Genomic DNA, 8,196 nt, shown 5'->3' with positions numbered 1-8,196 from the left:
GAAGAGTAACACTGACTGCACAGCCATCCAGCAGTCAGATGAGCAACTGCATCACTAATAACTCAAGCCATGCAGTCAGCCGGACCTACAGGGACCCCCAGCTCTGCCACTCACCAGCTGTGTACCTGCAGGCGAGTCACTTACCCCTCTTAGCCTCAGTCTCCTCGTCTGTATGATGGAGATGAATAATACCCATCTTTCCTGTTGTCTGAAGATTAAACGCTTAGCACAGTGCTTGGTGCATAATAAAGAATGTATTTTCGCTGGCATTATTTTTGTTGCTATTGTTATTACTATTATTATTATTATTGTTATTGCTGTTTCTCTGCTCTCCTGAATTTCTGCAAATGACAAACCAACAGTGCCCAGAGCTGACTGCTTGTTAGATCACATGAGCTGTAGTAAAATCGTCCAGTCACTCCAAGTAAGGGAGCAGCCGTCCACCCCAGCAGGAGCGTTCTGTGGGCTCTAGAGAGCCTGGAGTCACCAGCTGCCCTCTCTGGCCTCGGACCTGCGTGTCTGCCTGACGTGAGGCGGCCGGTGCAGCTGTGGGATGACGGCAGGGCTGCCTCCTCTGGAGAACAGCCCCACAGACGTGCTCTGGCCAGCAGTGTTCAGAAAGGCTGCATTTCCATTCTTTTTGTCAGAGCAGGCTCCCTCCATTTCCCCGCAGGCCTCAGCCCCTCTCCTGCCTGCACAGGGCCAAGTCCTGCTTGACGCGGCCAGCCTTGCTCCTGAAGGCTTGTGAGGCCTGAGCCCAGAGAGAAAGGGTGGCTTTCCTGTCTGTCGCCATTGAAGCCACAGATCTGCAAAGGGGTAGGAAGAGAAAAGTGAAGCGCAGAGCAGACGGACCAAGAAAAGGTTTCTGGGGCTCCCCCGGTGGCGCAGTGGTTAAGAATCTGCCTGCCAATGCAGGGGACACGGGTTCGAGCCCTGGTCCAGGAAGATCCCACATGCCGCGGAGGAGCTAAGCCCTTGCGCCACACCTACTGAAGCCCACGCGCCTAGAGCCCGTGCTCCGCAACAACAGAAGCCACCGCAATGAGAGGCCCGCGCACAGCGACCAAGAGTAGCCCCCACTCGCCACAACCAGAGAAAGCCCGCGCGCAGCAACAAAGACCCAACGCAACCAAAAATAAATAAATAAATAAAATTTAAAAAGAAAAAAGGTTCTCTCTGATTAACTGTGTTGATGTTTCCCTGAACTCCATCCATCACTCACCCTGGTCCCCAGTCCTGGAACCAGCACCTGTGCCCACACATCATGGGCAAACAGTCACACAGACACATCACACACATCACATGTACACACATTCATGCACACGTATCACGCCACACACGACACGCACACGCGCCTGGACGCGTACCCTGTTGGAGGTGAGAAGCTAGAACAGGCAAAGGAAGACAGGAAAGGTGGCCAGGAGGAAGGGCACACGGCCTGGGGTGCTGTGCAGTGGCCACTGCATGAGTGGGAGGTGACCGTTCTGGCCCCCAGCCCCTAAGCCCTTGAGAAAAGGCCAGAGGCGATGACAACACACTTCAGAGAGAGCCTACACAGAGCCCACCACCCTCCTTGTCAGGGAGGGGAAGGGCCACCTGGAAAGAAGGAGCCACACGGGGCTGGTCTTGGGAACCTCTTGTCAGGTGGCTCCGAGGGTCGGGCACGAGATCGCCCGGGGGATGGAACAGGACGGACTCCAGACCAACACGTGGAGGGTGGGCGCCCCCTCTCTGCCCCGTGTGCCTGGGCTCCGCCGCACTGGCTGAGGATCCCTGTGGGCTGATCTTAAAGGTCCATCTCTGGAGCTCCTTAGTGAAGGCGGGGGAGGGCACCCCCCTTCATTCTAGCGAAAGCTCACAGAGCACCGTGAAGTAGGAAAGAGCAAGAAGCAGCTCAAAATACAAACTCTGGTGCAGCTCCGTTAAGGGCACAGACGCAATTGAACCAGCGGGGTCCAGCCGGCCCAGGACTCAGGCCCTGGTCTCGGGCAGACCCGGTTTGGGGCCTGGCCTCATCACTTGGACGAGCCCACCCTGGGCGAAGGAATTTCCTTGAGCCTGTTTTTTCATCTAGAAAACGGATGGAGCAAAAGTCCTTAAATCCAGTTTTTAAAAATAATGTAGATCAGCAAAAACTGACTTGGATTTGAAGCCATGTACAGCCCTTAGCTATCCTTCTTCATAGAAGTATATGTACATTTTGCTGCAGAAACGTGAATGCTCCAAGTTCCTGCGTGTCAGCTCGGGCTGCCATCACCAAACAACACAGACTGGGGGGCTTAAACAACAGACATTTATTGTCTCCAGCTTTGGAGGCTGCAAAGAGCAAGGTGCCGACGAGTTTATATTTCATTCTGAGGCTTCTCCTGGCTAGTGGGCAGCGGCCATCTCACTGTGTGTCCACATGACCTTTGTGCCTGTGTCGGGGGAGGGAGAGAGCCCTCGGGCGTCTCTTCTTACAAGGACATTAATCCTGCTGGATCAGGGCCCCATCCTTATGACCTCATTATGATGAACTTACTTCATCAGTAATTAACCTGAATTACTTCCTTAGAGCCCCATGTCCAGATACAGCCACAGTGGGGGTTATGCCTTCAACGTATGAATTTTGAGGGATGCCAACATTGAGTCCGTAACACCCTGTTAGGGTTGCTGTGGTAAGTGGGATATGAACCACGCTACTTTTCAAAAAGTCAAATACTCTGAATTGCAAAATATCGATACACCTGATCCCAAGGGTTTCAGGTAAGAGATTATGCATGTATAGTACCTAATAATCAATTTGTAATGATGAAATGAGAAAGAATGAAAAGTTCCTATCACAGTGCCTGGCATACAGTAAATGCCCAATAAATACTAGTCATCACTATTGCCATTGTCATCACTCTAGACCTCAAACCGGGTAAAACCTGGTAACTGGGTAAACCCTTACAGGAGGCCCTGTGAATAGCAAAGAACAGCAGGACCAAAATTTAAAGAAAAACATATTGAGAAGACAATTTAAGAAAACATGAACGATACGTAAGGAGTTACTTTCCATGTTATCCAAAGATGTCACGCAAATCATTAAGGAAAACACCAGGACCTCAAAGGCCAAGAAACACACCAGAGGAAATACGTTCAGCCTCAAAAGTTCCTAAAGAAACAACGATCGAAACAATAGTGATGCAGCATTTTGCGGCGAATACATTCATTTCAAAACGTCAGTGACAAGAGCCCATATTGCCACCAGAAGCCAGGTGTGACCGATGTGCTCAGACCGTGGAGGGAGGGAAAATCAGAGTGCCCTCCTAGAAAGGAAATAGACAAGAAATTTGGAAGCTAGAGAAATGTTCAAAAACTTAGAGCCTATGTCTCACCCGCTGGAACTTTCCTTTAAGGCAGTTTGCCAAGGAAGAAAAGCCTCTCTGTGGGCACACAGGTGTGTTGCCAGGCTCTTCATGGGACATTTACCAGCAGGCTCTGGACCAAGCAGGTTAATCACTCATGATGCCTGCCCCTTACATCCTGCCTGGAAACACTGTTATTACTTTTGTCATTTAACATGTGGGGAAATGGAAGCAAAGAGAGGTGAAGACAAGTCTTGTCCCATTACTTGCATCACACCGCTTCCCAAGAGTCTGATGACAAAAGATGATAAGAAACTAAAGGCTCTGCCTTAAGGAACCGAACGATTCATGATCATTTATTCAAACAAATCCTACGTGTTAGGCCACCATAAACACATAATAAGACTTACTTAGCAGTATAAACGTACTGTGGTCTTACTATTAACTAAACAGGGAAACAGAATGCAAAATTATAGTATGCACAAGTCATTCCGGTTCAGAGAAAAGGTCTAGAATGAGGCACTTAGAAGATGGTGGGTTTTCCATGGAGGCATGAGTGACCTAAGAATAAGGGCGGTTTCTGCCACCTTCATCCCAGGATCTGAGTTTAGTAAATGTCTGGTAGAAAAAGGACTGTGAAACCTTTTTTTTTTTTTTCCTAATTGGCTGGCATAATGTTGTTTGTATAATATCTAAATAACAAATTTCAAATAGAAATCAAATTCCCCTTGCTGGGGCCCCAGGTAGAAGCACTGGGCGTTGGCTCAAGCCCCTGCAGACCAGGCTCAGACAGGCCTGAAGATGGATCCTGCCCCTGCCACTTACCAGCAAATTCCTTCACCTGCTCGGGCCTCCTGTCCACACCTGTGAAACAGATATGATAACCACCACCCTCTGGATGTTAAGTAGTAAATGACATCATACATATGAAAAAATGCTTGGAAAAGTGTGTATGTAGCACTCAAAGAGCTCAATGGGTAGTAGCCGTTATTAATATAAAGGGAAGCTCTTGGCTCCCGAATGCAGCCGATCTTTACAATTCTGTATTTTTTAATTTATTTATTTTACTTATTTATTTTTGGCTGTGTTGGGTCTTCGTTGCTGCACGCAGGCTTACTCTAGTTGCGGTGAGGGAGGCTACTCTTCGTTGCGGTGCGCGGGCTTCTCTTGTTGTGGAGCGTGGGCTCTAGGCGCGTGGGCTTCAGTAGTTGCAGCACGCAGGCTCAATAGTTGTGGCTCGCGGGCTCTAGAGCGCAGGCTCAGTAGTTGTGGCGCATGGGCTTAGTTGCTCCGCGGCATGTGGGATCTCCCCGGATGAGGGATTGAACCTGTGTCCCCTGCCTTGGCAGGCGGGTTCTTAACCACTGCGCCCCCAACCAGGGAAGTCCTAAATTCTGTGTTTTAAAAAAATAAGCTATATCTATTTGTGTGGTTGTTTGGTTTACTCGTTTGCCTGCTTGGCCAAGATCAAGAGACCCCAAAAGTGTTCCTTTCCTAAGTCTTAGTCTTGTAGACACAACTACCTCATACCAGGATCCTAGGAAGCCTTTGCCAAACTTTGCCAAACTTTGCCAAACTTTGCCAGATGAAGTATGCATCGCCCACCTGTGTTGATTCCCTAGGGCTTGCATGTAACAAAGTGCCACAAGGTAGTGGGCTTAAAACAACAGAAATTTATCCTCTCACAGTTCTGGAAGCTACAAGCTCAAAATCAAGGTGTCAGCCGGCTATGCCCTCCTAAGGCTCTAGTGAAGAATCCTTCCTTGTCTCCCAGCTTCTGTTGGTTCCCAGCAATCCCTGGAATTCTTTAGTTTGTAGATTGATCACTCCAGTCTCTGTCTCCACAGCCCATGGTGTTCTCCCTCTGTTTCTCTTTGTCTTCTTATAAAGACACCAGTCACACTGGATTAGGGCCCCACTTTACTCCAATATGACCTCATCTCAACTAATTACATCACAACAATCCTATTTCCAATTAAACTCACATTCTGAACGACTGGGGGTTACAACTTCAATATATCTCATTGGGGGACACAATTCAACTCACACCACCACCCAAAGCCCACCCTTCTTGGTAGGGCGGACTGCCACCCCTAGGAAACACCCTTTCATAGAGCAAAAGATCCTAAGAGAGAAAAATTCGTGCTCGCCCGAGTTTTAGAAGAAAGGCAAAAGGAAACTGGGACAGTCTATTCAGTGAATGACAAATGCAGTCTTAGAATTTCTGTTTCTTCTCTAGACCTGAAGGGCTTGAAAACTCTGCACTGGCCTTCCCAACTGTTTTGCTAATTAAAATGCTAATTCCTTCTGAGCAGGAAGTCTGCCTAAGCAAGTAGACTGAAAAAGAAACAGCAGCCGTGGACACCGGACTTGCCCTTGGTGCATGGTTTTCCCTTCAAGAGCTGTCTGCAGAAGCTGAAGCCAGATGCGGGAGGTTTCATGCAAACTTCTTTATTGAAAGTGGTTTCTAAACCTTAATGCTGGGATTGCCTAGACTCTAGACGGCACATAATGTGCTGCATTTGGCACATGCTTGAATCCAGCACCACGTGCAACAGGCAACCCAGTGAGAAAATTCTGGATCAGTATTTCTATTGCACACAGAGTCTTAGGAGCCATAGTGCCTTCCAATATACAGCATTTGGGGGAAGTAAATAACTCAAGATAGCACGCAGCTGTGATGTTAGTGAAACTATCCTCACACCTGCAGGCATGAATCTACATTTGTTCTGGCACTTGAGAGGTGTGTGATCTCAGACACGTCACTCAGCCTCTCTGAGCCCTAGTTTCTTACTCCGTAAAATGATACCAATGATATCTACTTCAAGTGTGATTGTGATGACTAAATGAAATAATGGACAATTAGCCATCTAGTAAAATGACTAACCATAGTAGATGCTCAAGAAAGTTTGCTACTCACTGTTGCTGATTTCATAGCTAACACAGTCTCCAGGGAGCTGGGTGACTTGGCAAAGGAGCCAAGGCATGAACCCGAGTCTCCCGATGTCAGATTCCGTGCCCTCTGCACCGCCACATCCTGCGTCAAGAACTCTGACATCCATATAAATGTTGCTCTTGTAGCATGGTTTCTCCTCCTTTATTGCAAGAGTCGTAAATTGCTGAAAGTTTTCAGGAAACAAAGAATCAGTTTTTTGGTGTGTACTTATTATTCTTATCTGGTTTTGGGGTGACTGTTATATCTGGCGTTTCAGAAGTACAGGATTCCGTATTTCCCAATGTTCTGGGAGAGTTTTTATTTTATGGCGGCAAAATACACATAAAATTGGCCATTAGTGACGTTTAGCACATTCACTATGTTATGCGACCCTCACCGCTATCTAGTTCCAGGACATCTTCTGGAATTCTTATTACACACGAATTCTCTCCTCTTTGAAGGTTAATTACTTTAGACCAAACATATAACTGTGTCAACCAACTCTCATTTCTGTGGGTCTTCTTTGTCTGCTTCTGCAGGAGACATACTAGACTCCATTTATGATTACACCATTTACCCATCTTCTCGTATTTCTCACAATTCTTTATATTTCATAGCGATGTTGGCATATCTACAACGTGTCGGGACAGTCTCATCCCTCTGGGTAGAACTCTGAATTTTAACTTAAAATATCTCGTCTTGACCCAATCTGAGAACCTCAATCTGTTGTTAGGTGACTTTAATTCATTTATAGTTATTTTGCTTACTGATAGGTTTGGATGTGTATTCTATTTACCAAGCTTTCTTGCTGTTTATCCCCTCCCCAGCCTGCTCTTACCTCATACACTGATTTTGTCAGTGCTACCTTTCCCTTTAATGTTTTAGATATTGGACACCCTGTTTTTTCCTTCTAGCAGCTTCTCTAAAAGTTTTTAACACTTATATTTAAATATTCCTTTTCCATTAACATGTTAATCACTTCTGCCCCATTAAACCAAGAATTTTTGCTCAATTTCACTCATTTTATCAGTTCCCCCATCACCGACCACTCCCACCCCCAGCTCCCATGTTGGGACCAGCTAAGATAGAAGAGATTCATTCGTTCATTCAATGGGCATCTCGCGGTCCCTACAATTCGCTGGGCATAATCAAGGCTCTGGGAACAGAGCAGTGGAACTGTCTCATAAAATTCCTGCTCTTGTGGGGAAAGACCCAAAACACAAAAGACGGCTAAACAAACTGTGTTCTGTTAGTAGGTACTCTCAATCAGGGATGACCTCATTGAGGAGGTGGCCTTTGAGTAGTAAGGACTTAGTGCAAACGAGGGAGGGACCCAAGCGGATGTGAGGGGAGGGAGAAGCACTCCGGGCAGAGGCGGGTGCTGGCCTGGCAGTGGCCAAGGTGGTCCAGGAGGGCCAGGCAGCTGACACGCAGTAAGCAAAGGGAGAAGTTAAGGGTCAGCAGAGATCAGGAACATCCCTTTGTACTGCCTTCTTAGAGACTTTCTCAACTGCACCTTCCAGCTGTCTCTTTCACTCTTTTTTTTTTTTTTTTTGCTGTACGCGGGCCTCTCACTGCCGTGGCCTCTCCCGTTGTGGAGCACAGGCTCCGGACGCACAGACCCGGTGGCCATGGCTCACGGGCCCAGCCACTCCGCGGCATGCAGGATCCTCCCGGACCGGGGCACGAACCCGTGTGCCCTGCATCGGCAGGCGGACTCTCAACCACTGCGCCACCAGGGAAGCCCATGTCTCTTTCACTCTTGAGCTGGTCTATTTCATCCGCCTACAGAGGTTTGAATTTCCGAGATCTGTACCTGATCTTTTTTTGTTCTGGATGCGGTATATTCTTTTTCCCTGAATTTAACTATACTTTGTTGATGGGATTCCGTCTGCTGTATTGACTCTTCAGGGAGCTTATCACCTCTCCCTC

Source organism: Grampus griseus (assembly GCF_964374135.1).
Source record: "Grampus griseus genome assembly, chromosome: 15".
Taxonomy (NCBI): Eukaryota; Metazoa; Chordata; class Mammalia; order Artiodactyla; family Delphinidae; genus Grampus; species Grampus griseus.
Note: the sequence above shows the minus strand (reverse complement) of the source record.